This window comes from Ovis canadensis, chromosome 1, assembly GCF_042477335.2.
Source record: "Ovis canadensis isolate MfBH-ARS-UI-01 breed Bighorn chromosome 1, ARS-UI_OviCan_v2, whole genome shotgun sequence".
NCBI lineage: Eukaryota > Metazoa > Chordata > Mammalia > Artiodactyla > Bovidae > Ovis > Ovis canadensis.
Genome location: NC_091245.1, coordinates 252,493,376 through 252,506,436, shown reverse-complemented (window position 1 = coordinate 252,506,436; position 13,061 = coordinate 252,493,376). Strand labels below are relative to the sequence as shown.

The 13,061-nt window shown below is 46.9% G+C and overlaps 1 protein-coding gene across 3 annotated transcripts in view; it reads right to left on the bottom strand.

Moving 5' to 3' along the window:
- NMNAT3 (nicotinamide nucleotide adenylyltransferase 3) overlaps window positions 1–8,300 on the bottom strand; it is a 123,619-nt gene extending 115,319 nt beyond the window's left edge. Inside the window, exon 1 of one of the 3 annotated variants that reach the window (XM_069564139.1) lies at window positions 7,981–8,300. The gene's annotated coding sequence lies outside the window, so the exon portion shown is untranslated. The remainder of the gene's footprint in view (window positions 1–7,980) is intronic. The other 2 variants (XM_069564147.1, XM_069564154.1) reach the window with 2 other exon arrangements.
- Between the last annotated feature and the right edge of the window lie 4,761 nt (window positions 8,301–13,061).

The following is a 13,061-nucleotide window of genomic DNA, read 5'->3' as shown; positions in this document are numbered from 1 at the left end:
CCAGTTACGGTGGTAACTAACCTAGGGAGCAAGCGTGTATGTGTGTGTCTGTGTGAGTGAATGTGTGTGTGTGTGTTGTGGACAGAGTTTGCTGAAACTTTATCAATGAGGCTCCAAAGGTTGCAAACCCAAACTGCCGATCCCCACCCCACCACTGGGGACTAGGTGGGGAACAGGGAAGAGAAATAATGACAGAAGGGTGTGAGGCTGCAGGACAGGGAGGGGCAGTAGCTTCCTCTAAAAATTACCCAGAAAATCTGTCTGCAAGGCCAGAGTTAGCACATTTCTGGGCCACTTGGCCAGTGGACCCAGAGGATGTGCCTCGACCAGAGACACAGAGGCAGGGAGCCAAACCTGGCCTGAGAAATTGTTGAGCGAAAGATTTAATCAGCATAAGGCCATGAAGGCGGTGAACTTCAAAAGGCAATTAGCATAAAGGTCATTATTTAATTTGCTTGTTTTAGAATTTAAAAATATTAGAGGGGTAATAAAAAAATAGAAAGTTTAAAATATGAGAAAAAGTTATCAATTGTTCCACTGTTCAACTGCAAGTCTTGTCCCCTTCAAGGCATCACTTACAGATTATTTTTTAAAAATATTTATTTGGCTGCACTGAAAGAGGAGAGTGAACAAGTTGGCTTAAAGCTCAACATTCAGAAAACGAAGATCATGGCATCTGGTCCCATCACTTCATGGGAAATAGATGGGGAAACAGTGGAAACAGTGTCAGACTTTATTTTGGGGGGCTCCAAAATCACTGCAGGTGAATCACAGGTGACTGCAGCCATGAAATTAAAAGACACTTACTCCTTGGAAGGAAGTTATGACCAACCTAGATAGCATATGCAAAAGCAGAGACATTACTTTGCCAACAAAGGTCCGTCTAGTCAAGGCTATGGTTTTTTCCAGTGGTCATGTATGGATATGAGAGTTGGACTGTGAAGAAAGCTGAATGCTGAAGAATTGATGCTTTTGAACTGTGGTGTTGGAGAAGACTCTTGAGAGTCACTTGGACTGCAAGGAGATCCAACCAGTCCATTCTAAAGGAGATTAAGTCCTGGGTGTTCCTTGGAAGGAATGATGCTAAAGCTGAAACTCCAGTACTTTGGCCACCTCATGTGAAGAGTTGACTCATTGGAAAAGACTCTGATGCTGGGAGGGATTGAGGGCAGGAGGAAAAGGGGACGACAGAGGAAGAGATGGCTGGATGGCATCACCGACTCGATGGACATGAGTTTGAGTGAACTCCGGGAGATGGTGATGGACAGGGAGGCCTGGAGTGCTGCGATTCATGGGGTCACAAATAGTCAGACACGACTGAGTGACTGAACTGAAGACTTACTTGTGGCGTTCCCTGACCAGAGATTAAACCTGGGGCCCCTGTATTGGGAGTGCAGAGTCTTAGCCACTGCACCACCAGGGAAGTCCCTAGACTATTTTCCTGAATACATCTTTCACATAACAGTGTTCTGTTCACTCAACAGGTAATGACTTCCCTCATTACTAATCTTCCTATTTTTAACCATTCCACCGAATGAAACTTGACTGCCCTCTTATAACTGTAGAGTAGGTCACTTCTAAGTTTTCACCATTATAAATAATGATACATCTTTATATAGTGGCATTTTCCATTTTTCAGTTATTTTCTTAAGACAGAATTCCAGAAGCCAAAGGGTAGCAATTCAGTGACATGTGAAACAGGCAGCCCCTCTACTTTTATCATCTACATTCCTTGGATTAGTCATAAAATATAAACTGGGCAACACTGGCATCCCTTATCTCACACAAAAAAATATTAACACAGATGGACCAATACTACCATAAAAGTTTCAAAGGAAGACCAGATGGGAGAAATAAAAAGCAGAGCAGTCTTCGAAATAAGTATAGGGTTTGAGTAATAAACACCAATTTCTGATCTTTAAAATGAACATTTGAAAGTCAGCAATGATTTCAAGTTAGACGCCTACACACTAATTCATGTAACTGGCATTCTGTTTTAATGATCACCTGCTCATAGAGAAACTTCTAGCCTTTTGAAGCTTGCTCTTTCCCTGGCCTGGTGGGATTCCCTGACTGACACTGACATTCATTCTCTCCCATATGCCACTGACTGAGCCCAAATTTGGCTTAGTTTGCATCACTTGCCTTCATCATTCGTCCCCCCCCAATTGCCAACCCTTTTCAGCAAGCAGATCGGCTAACAGCAGGAAGCTGGTGGCGGTGGTTAAGGGGCAATTAGGCTGATCTTGTTGGTCAGTCATGCTCCACACTCCTCTCTTCCCAATGCTGTGACTGGGTGGGAAGGACCGGAACCAAGGTGCTTACCCCTCACATGCCTGCCTTGACTATGTTAATTCTGCCAGTCGGTTCACACGCTCCTACTGGGCTGTGTCCTGCCTTGACAGTTCATTTTTTTAACAGGAAGCAAGGATGGGCAGTTTGCTGATGGAAGGGGGATGGCAGGAAGGAAGGTAGGTTCTAATTTAAAACCATCTTAGGGGCTCTAAAAAGTTCCGGGATGACTGATGGGCATGTTTACTCCTCAGAACCCTTTTCATAAATACCTACCACTTAACATGCACTTCTGAGAGGCATAAATACCGTCACTGTGTGTCAGCCTTATGGAAGGCAGATTTCCAGAGTCACTTCTTTTCTTCGTGGCTCAGAGCCACACGATTACAATCCTATTAGAGCTGTACCCTGAGAATACAGGAGTCAACCCCAACCCACCAAGACTGGTGCTAAACTTCTGCACTGCGATGCAGCTTCCCTTCCCTTGCTTCGGGGAAGATGGCCGCTCATCTCTCCTAATAAGGTCCACCTCTGAGACAGGTGGGGATCGAAGATGTATTTTGCCATCAGCACTGGCCAAACAAAGTAACTCTCAAATAACATTCACTCATGGAGAGGGAACGTTTCCTGGGGCTGTTTGGATCATGTCTTATTTAACGCTGGACTTCTAGTATGATTTTCTCCTGGTTCTCAGAGGGACTGACGGCTCGAGGCAGGTGTGGTGCCCCTCTGGAGAGGACCCTGGCTCCTCAAGAGGGAGCACACTGGGGTGGCAGGGCTCTGCAGGAGCAGGCCGCTGCCAGCTCACCCACCTCCCCACCCACCCTCTGCTGCATGCAGACAGGTGCCCCTCCCGACCTGGACAAGAGCAGTTAGCTGTGTCCTTTCCCCTCAAATCGCAGGTCTCTAGATGCAACGTCATAAAATCTATGCTGGAACCTCAGCCTGGTACCCAGAGGTATCAAAGGAGGAGGGAAAAACAGGCTCTCAGTGGACCCTGTGGCTCTGAAGGGATGGGGCTTCAACACCCACTGTGCTCGGTCAGCCATGAGGCAAGCTGGATGTCCGTTAGCTGCCACCACCCAGGATAAGAGGTGTGATACTGAGAACTAGAGCACCCAGCAAGACTACATCCAAGGGAGGGCTCTGTAACTGTAAAGGGTTAAGTCAGCAGTTAGCACCAGGGACCAATTTCGTGGAAGACAATTTTTCCATGGACTGGGGGGTGGGGTGGTTTCAGGATGATTCAGGCACATTTTATTTATTATATGCTGCTGCTGATCTGACAGGAGGTGGAGCTCAGGCAGTAACGTGAGTGACGGGAGCAGCTGTAAATACAGACGAAGCTTCCCTTGCTGGCCGCTCACCTCCTGCTGTGCAGCCCAGTTCCCATCAGGCCAGCCACTGCTCAGTCCTGCTGTGCAGCATGGGCCAGTACCAGTCCGTGGCCTGGGGGCCCTGGGGTTTAAGTAAACTGGAGCGCTAGCATTATTCTCCCATTTGGAAGCCAAAGCACAATGATTTTTAAAGGACACATTCTTATAAGATTTCCCTGGTCCCATAAAATATATTATTTGCCAGGGTTTATAGAAAAATACTATATTATTCAATAGTCTTCAAAGATATATAAATAATTGAGTATAAGTCCCCAACTAACATTTATGGGACTCCTCTATGTATATTGATACATTTCTATATCTATCCCACCTTATGCTTCTCCTGGCATGCCAGGCTTCTCCTTCAAGGCAGTAAATTCAGTTTAAAATTTGACAATATATGTGTGGTCATGTGCTCAATACTGTCTTTATCAATAATCTGTCTCATGATGTCTTTGGGCTGCATGAGGATGGAGGCTGTGTCACTTTGTCTCAGCATTCTAATCCCCAGGACGCTGCCTGAAGAATGAATAGAAGTGGGGGTGGAGGAGGGGCGGGGAGGAGAGAGGACAATGAGCAAGATAGGTGCTGGGTACCAGGGATGCTCAGTCCAGTAGCTGTGGAAGTGCTCACAGCCCACAGAGTAGCTGGAGAAGCAATACCCGGCAGAGGTGCCCACTGGGGCCATGGGAATGCAGGGTCGATTCAGAAAGGCTTCCTTAAGCAGGTTGTGCTCCTGCACGTGCTGCAGGGGTTCTGGCTTTCAGGAAGCTCTGGCCAGAGGCAGGGGCAGCAGGGAGACACAGAGATGCAGATCAGACCTTTACCCAGCAGGAGGTCAGACCCAGAGATGGGACTTCTGGATGGGAAGGGCAGACAGCCCTGACTTCTAGAAGACGCTGCCATCTTCATCCAAGGCATTTTCACCCCCAAACCCATCACTGGGAACCTAAGATTGCTCTGGAGCTGAATTCCCCAGATTCACACTGACCACAGAATGCCTTTCTATTCCTAGTTCCAAGATTGGTGCTGTGGGTTTATCAGTACGTGAGTGAGACAGTGATGAAGGGATCATGAGTCCACTGTGGTTTGTTAAACATACCATGCAGAACTGCATGCCTAAAACAGTGGGGCAGCAGTTGCCGTCCTGAGGCCTGCCCTGCAAAATGGGATCTGTCTGTCTATCAGGGAACTATGATAAATGAGCAAAGACAGACACTGGTCAGGATGAGCCACTTTATTTAAAAGCTTCGACAGCCCAAAGTGGTTTAACATAGATGCATGGAAGATTTATCTCGATGATAAAATACCTGAACTTGAAAGGCACATAAATTATCATTTTGCAATTCTTTTTCCTTTTAAGATTTCACATAGTCAAGTGCTTTAAGTAATGAATGAAATGCACATAAAGCTGTCTGGTTAGTGTCTGCCCAGACTGCACAGAACCTCTGCTTCCAGAGGGGACTGAGCTTAGAATCAATGCCATCTATCTGTGTTTGTGGCCTTCTGTTTGCCTTCACAGTGGATATCACTGGGAGGATTATCAAGATAATAATAATATTACCTGCAGTTATCAAGATAATAATAATAACTGTAGCTATTATTGACTGGGTACTTCCGATATCTTGTGCTGCGTGATGAGGATGTGTGCATGTGTGTGTGTGTGGATCCTCCCAACCCAGGGATCAAACCCATGTCTCTTGCATCTCCTGGGAAGCCTGTGCGCTGAGGACAGCAAGCCACATACGTATGTATAAGCATTACTGAATGTCCTGTGAATAAGAGACAATGAGTCCCACGTTACAGATACAAAAGTGCACTTTAAAGAGCTTCTGTGATGCGTGTGAGATCACACCAGCAATTTCATCTGACTCCAAAGCTGCAGTTTTCAACACTAAGTTGCAACATACATGAAAGCGGCCCTTAGCAAGGGCCTAAAAACATTAGCTATCTCTCCCTAGCTTCATACTTCTTTTTTTTAACAGCACACTTAAACACACTGGGAAATTTGCCCTGCAGGTTTAGGTTTCTTCATTCCTTCATTCATTATGCACCCAGTACTCTGCTGGGTACAGGGCTTACAGAATTGGATTCCACAGCTCCTGGACCAACCAGTCTCAGGCAATTACCATATCCATAGGAGGGCAGGGGCCAGCAAGGAGCAGGGGCAGCTCCTCACCGGGGACCCACATCCAGCTGTGGGCTAGAGACAACCCAAACAAAGACATTAGGTCTCTTTCAACTCTACTACCCCACCCCCACCCCCATGCTTTTGCTCTTTTCTTTGGCTTGAGTCTTCAGACAGCCTGGCTGCCCAAAAGGCCCTTTATCACACAGAACACCCCTTTCTGCTGCCAGGGCTGATGCTTTCCGGTAAAACCACTGCAACAGATAACCCAACTTCTCCACTAATCACCCCGCACAGTTCCTCAGAACCAACCTCCCATCTTGTTTTATCAATTTTTACCCAGAATAAAGAATAACAATTGCAATGGCAGCAGTAACTTCTACATGTCAGACTCTGATCTATGTATTTTAGGTACATTAAATCCCCATAATAATGCTCTGAAGTAAGCACTATTACTACTGCTCTTTTAGTTTATTTAGGGGAAGAGGGAGGGAGGTTACATTTCTTCGGAGCCAACTAGATATCAAACGCTGTCCTAAGCTCCCACAATCAGACAAAAGTGACCTGCTCAGGGTCAGACACAGAGCTAGGCAGTAACAAATAATCTGAACCCAGGTCTGTGACTGCCTAACCCAGCACTCCCCTTTTGCTCTCCACAAGTGCTATTGCTACAGTCTGTGAGGGGAAACATAGTGGCTGCCCAAAGCCTGCACTCTCTCCTCCTCCTTCCCCTAGCAACCTTCTGTTGTTTTTTTAAAATCCCTATTCACAAACCATGCCAGACTTCTCTCTCAACTGTCTTCTCCACTCTCTGGGCTTCCTGGCCTGTTTTCATGGGGCAAATCCTCAGTCTACACCAACACTATACACAGAGCCAAAGAAGGAACTGGCATCATCCAAGACAATAAGATATACCAAGCAGTCAGCAGCCAGGTGTCTTCTGAAGCCCCCAACGTGCTCCTAAATCCCTGGGGGTCCAGCAAGGGACCAGCAGGGTTGCTGTCACATGAAGGGCTAATGCCACTAATGAAAACAGTAAAGACAACGCTCAGCTGAGGAGTATGAGCCTTGTGTTCTCAGGGGGCTCGCAGAGCTGGCAGCGGCAACTGAGGCTTTCTGGGAAATGCATACCCAGCCCTGGTCGGGAGCAGCGCTTTCCCTGGCAAGGCCAGAGGGTCAGGCTCTGCTCCCAGAGCATCACGCTCACCAGGCTGGGACTGTCAGTATACTTCACCTGACCCACCCAACGTGGGCTCCAGGAGGGCAGGACCACTGCGGAGTGGGCACCAGTTAAATATTTCAAGAATGAGTGACTAAAGCGGTCATCATTTCAAAGAAGAAGCAAATGTTTGAGAGATTCTACTCAGACACAGAAACAGGACTCCAGAAGAGGGGAAGTGCGTTTGCCTGAAGGCAGCAACTGTGTTCAGCCCAGATCAATGCCCTGCTCAATCTAAACATCTTCACCCTTACCTCACTTGCTGCACGTTTGAATACCACTAAATCATTTATATGCAAAGTCTCAATCGCTAATGGGGAGGAACAGTCCCATTTTACAGAGGAGGAAGTTAAGGAACTTGCTTTTCTTTCAGCTCTCAGCGGGCCCAGGCCCCCAGATCTTCCTTTTCTCAAACAAGCCACAGTCCCTCCCAATAAGTGTGCTTGCTCTGTGGTTCTCCGCTTTGGAACCCTTACATTCATACTGAAGAGTGAGCTCCCGGTATTTTTTATAGATAGGGACCACCGGCTACCTACTCTCCCAGCACTCTGCACGTACTGTCTTCATCGACCTTTCACAGTTTCAACTTTCACACTAACGTGTGGCGGTTATCTATTCGCTGTGAGTCTCTCCCACCAGACTGCAAGCTCCACGGGGGCGGGCACCACCTTCGTTGGCCCGCACTATACCCCCAGCACGGACCTTATTTGTATTTGTTGAGTGCACGAGTGCTGAAGGTAGGCTCGGGTTTGGGCCACAGGGGTGCTGGGGTTAGGTTGATAATGCTGTGGCTAGAATGGGCGGCGCCAGAGGTAGAGAGGAGGCGCTTTAGTGTCCACCCGACGCGGACGGGCTACCGGGCGCCGCGCCCCGCCTCCACCTGTCGCTTCGGCGCCGGCCAGATGTCGGCGGCCGCCAGCCGGGGTAAAGCGGGGCTGAATAGGCCCGGCCCTGGCTGCGCTTACCTGCGCGTCGCGGGGCTCCGCAGAGGCACTCGGCGAGCCTCCGGGGACTCCAGGGAACTAGGGGCCCGGAGGTGCCGAACCGGGGTTCCTCGCCCGCGAACAGCCCTGCACCGAAGGCCCGGCGAGGACAGCGCCAGACCTGCGCAAGAAACGTCCTTTCCGGGGGGTGGCGGGGTCAGCCCGGGACCTGCCCGCCCCGCCCCCGCGCTGGGGGTAAGAGGGAGGGTCTAAGGCGAACTTGACCTTGCGCTACTACGGTTCTCCGAGGTGGGCGGAGTCAGAGAGAAACCGCCGGCTCCCTACTTCCTCACTGGGGGCGGGCCCTAAACGAGACCAGGTTCCCATGCCCCGCCCCCTCCCTAGAAACCACGCTCTGTCGCCCCACTCTCCCACCGCTGCCCCCATTCACTAGCTGTTGTGTGTGCGTTTGCATTTTATTTTTGTTTTACATTCTGTTTTATTTCTTATTTTTATTTTTTACTATCTATTTTTAAAGATCAAATTTTAAATATATCAAAGTAATGCATGAACGTTTTTACAAAATAAAATTGCCTACTTACGTGTTCTTAAAATGAAAGCAACAGGGTCCTCTCCCGTGCGCCCTCCACGCAGTCCTTTATATCACTTCCTTCGTTGAGTTCTTCTAGTGGTTACCCCCATGTCGCTAAAAAATAAGCTTACATAGCGGTTTCTTGATTTATCTATTGACTTTCTGCCATGTTAGATGAGGATTTACTCTTTACTGCGGCTCTGCCTCCACTTTCATGACAAATTTACACCTCTGTTCTCAAGTCCTGCCTTGGTGAGCTCTGAGACTTTAAACCAGGAGTGGATGAAGGTTTTCTGGGGCCTGAAGCTTATACAGTTGTGGGGGGAGGGGAGAAAAGAGGCCTGTTACAGAAAGCCCTACAGGATCAAGGCTTGTGAATGAAAATTTATTTAGAATGAGGAAAGCAATCACAACAAAATGCTGGGGCCTTGGAAATTCAGATCCGTATTCTCTGAGATCTTTGTAGGCAGTTTATTTCCTGAATTTGTTTCCCCAGTGCGGCCTGGCCTCCTCTGCTCACTCAGAACCCTCCGTAACTCCCAGTCCTTATAGGAGAAGTGAAGGTCAAGATGCATCAGTTTCTGCCAATAGGATTTTCTAATGGAGTGAACTGAAGTGTGCAAGAAAAAGACATCGAGGATGATGTCAAGGTTTTATGACTGCCGCACACCTCATTCCCAGCCCTTCCTAGCATCCATGACAGGTTCTTAGTACAGAGTGTTTTGTAAAGCTGGCCCTGGGTCCCTGCCTCGTCACCTGATCCTCACACTGCTCCCACGAGACTGGCTGGAGTAGCATACTGTCCCTACTTTTAGGAGGGCCTGTACTTGTCCCTCTTGAATCAGCACAGGGCACACAGCTAGCACACAATAAATGTACAGGTGATAGGTGACAGGCTTAGTCCACCTCTTCTTACTCAGACTGAGGAGGCAGTGTCCATGCCCTTCCTGACACCCCTTCTCTCCTGGGAGTTCAGCCCTTCCCCTTCCTCTGCTCTGCCTCCCATGTCCCCTTCTCTCTCTCCTCTCTCATCCATCTTCCTAGAATCAGGAGTGACTCCCTTAGGGTGTGAAAAGTGCCTCAACAACCTGACCTTGAGCAAAATCTCTTTACTTCTCCAAACCTTAGGCTCTTTCTCTGAAATCGGACGTACGTAACAGCCTTTTGTGGAGGATTAAGTAGTTTCATCATTTTGTCTGTGTGCTCAATCGTGTCTAACTCTTTGCAATCCCAGGGACTGTAGCCCACCAGGCTCCTCTGTCCATGGAATTTTCCAGGCAACAATGCTGGAGTGGGTTGCCATTTCCTATTCCAGGGGATCTTCCCAATCCAGAGATTGAACCCACATCTCTTGTGTGTCCTGCATTGGCAGGCAGATTCTTTACCTCTTCACCATCTGGGAAGCCCAGTAATATGCAAGAAGATTCCCGCCCCGCCCCCCTCCCGCCTTTTTTAAAACCCTTCCTTTTTTTTTTTTTTTAAAGCAACTCAGACATTTTAAATATTGGTCAAGTTTATTGACCTTTTCTTATTATTGCTTCTGGATTTTGTACCATAAAGGCCATTTCCACTCTGAGATTTTAAAGAAATTTGAGTATAATGATTTTTGGCTGTTCTCTTATTGATAACATGGTTTATCTCCCAGCAAAGTGGGAAGCTTGTGAGAAAGGTTAGGGACTTAAAATCTGTGTGTAGCATGTTGGAACTATAGGTTGAGTTAAAATCAAGGGCTACCATTCTAAGTCAGGGCCCTGACTCAAGGAGGAAGAGGCTTGACATATAATGCCAAAGAGGGGATGGGCAATGACTTAACCATGCAAGGAATGCTTCTTTCTCTGGGGTAATGAAAATTAAGCTTTCGTTCAAGAGGAAGCATAAGTATTGGAGATTCAGCATCAGTCCTTCCAAAGGACTGATTTCCTTTAGGATTGACTGGTTTGATCTCCTTGCAGTCCAAGACTCTCAAGAATCTTCTCCAGTACCACAGTTCAAAAGTATCAGGCCTTCAGTGCTCAGCTTTATTTATGGTTCAACTCTCACAACCATTCATGAATACTGGAAAAACCATAGATTTGACTATACAGACTTTTGTTGTCAAAGTAATGTCTCTGCTTTTTAATATGCTATCTAGGTTGGTCATTGCTTTTCTTCCAAGGAGCAAGCATCTTTTAATTTCATGGCTGCAGTCATCATCTGCAGTGATTTTGGAACCCAAGAAAACAAAGTCTGTCTCTGTTTCCATTGTTTCCCCATTTATTTGCCCTGAAGTGATGGGACGAAATGAAATGATCTTCATTTTTTGATTGCTGAGTTTTAAGCCAGCTTTTTCACTCTCTTTCACTTTCATCAAGAGGCTCTTTAGTTCTTCTCCACTTTCTGCCATAAGGGTGGTGTCATTTGCTTATCTGAGGTTATTGATATTTCTCCCGGCAGTCTTGATTCCAGCTTGTGCTTCATCCAGCCCGGCAATTCGCATGAGGTACAGTACTCTTGCCTGGAAAATCCCATGGATGGAAGAGCCTGGTAGGCTGCAGTTCATGGGATCGCTAAGAGTCAGACACGACTGAGTGAGTTCCCTTTCACTTTTCACTTTCATGCATTGGGAAGAAAATGGCAAACCGCTCCAGTGTTCTTGCCTGGCGAATCCCAGGGACAGGAGAGTCTGGTGGGCTTCCGTCTATGAGGTCGCACAGAGCCGGACACAACTGAAGCGACTTAGCAGCAGCAGCAGCACTCTGCATAAAAGTTAAAGAAGCAGGGTGACAATATACAACCTTGATGTACTCCTTTCCCAATTTGGAACCAGTCTGTTGTTCCATGTCTGGTTCTAACTGTTGGTTTTTGACCTGAATACTGGTTTCTCAGGAGGCAGGTAAGGTGGTCGGTATTCCCAGCTCGTGAAGAATTTTCCACAGTTTGTTGTGATCCACAAAGTCAAAGGCTTTGGTTTAGTCATTGAAGCAGAAGTAGATGTTTTTCTGGAATTCTGTTGCTTTTTTCTACGATCCAGTGGATGTTGGCAGTTTGATCTCAGGTTCCTCTGTCTTTTCTAAATCTAGCTTGAGCATCTGAAAATTCTTGATTCACGTACTGTTGAAGCTTCGCTTGGAGAATTCTGAGCATTACTTTGCTAGCATGTGAAATGAGTGCAACTGTGTGGTTGTTTGAACATTCTTTGGCATTGCCTTTCAAGGAGATCAAACCAGTCAATCCTAAAGGAAATCAATCCTGAATATTCATTGGAAGGACTGATGCTGAAGCTGAAGCTCCTTTACTTTGGCCTCCTGATGTGAAGAACTGACTCATTGGGAAAGACGCCGATGCTGGGAAAAATTGAAGGCAGGAGAAAGGGATGACAGAAGATGAGATGGTTGGATGGCATCATTGACTCAATGGACATTAGTTTGAGCAAGTTCTGGGAGATGGTGAAAGACAGGGAAGCCTGGCATGCTACAGTCCATGGGGTCTCAGAGTCAGACACAGCTGAGAGACTGAACAACAACAGGAGGAAGCCTAGCTTTCTGGGCGTGAGGTAGTGTCTTCTGCTGGTGGGAGGTAAGAATCTTATGTAATAGCCCTGCTTCACTTAACCCAGGTCAGGGAGGGGCGAGGAGCAGTGGTTAAGACATCCATTCTGGAGAGTTAGCGCCTAATACTCTAGATCCGGGACTATCTAGATAGGGTCAGGCCCCTTGCTTCAGGGCACAAAGGGCTAATGAATCACTGACATAACAGGGTAATTTTTTTTTATTGCTCCTTTATGGGTAAATTTCATTTCTCCTGAATCCTCTCTGCCTTTATGAGTCAAGGAAGTGGCCAAGTAAAGCCATCTCAGGATAGGGGAGGGTTTTACACAGAGGGCATCTCAATTTGGGTCCCTTAGAAGCAGCCCCTGAGACAGGGATTCAAGTGCAACTGCTTTCTCTGGGAAGCCAATAAGTAAATTTATTTGGGATGCATTTTAAGCCAGCTACATATAATTGGATTTTGGTCCTGTAGGAAAACTCTAGAAAGCAAAGAATGTGTAAAGAACCTGGCTCAGAATTATCCCACCTAAGAAAGAGTGAAGAAGAGAGGTCACTAAAAGGAAAACATTGGAACTGACAAGGTGGCTTATTTTGAACATTTCGCAAATTACTTCTAGGTATGTAAAATGTGGTTACCGGATGAGATCAAGTTCTGACTAATCCGAAGCTTCCTTCTGTCACCTGATGAATCACTTTCTGCATATCATCTCAGGCCTACAGGTGTGACCTATGAACATTCTGGAAAACTTGCTTTTGGACAGGACCTTGATGGTACTGCAAGCTGGGTCAGCCTCTGTGGTGGAATGAACCCATAACCTTGGCTTCTAAGCTCTCAGAAAGTGCAAGCTTTGGCTGCTGAAAGTAAAATGTAAAAAAGGAGATTGGTGGACTTTTAAAATAATTGAATGGGACGACTTTTTCAATCCATTAAGAACTTTAGAAAGTGCATATTGGACTTCCTTGTGATCTAGTGGTTCAGAATCCATCTGTCAACACAGAGGATA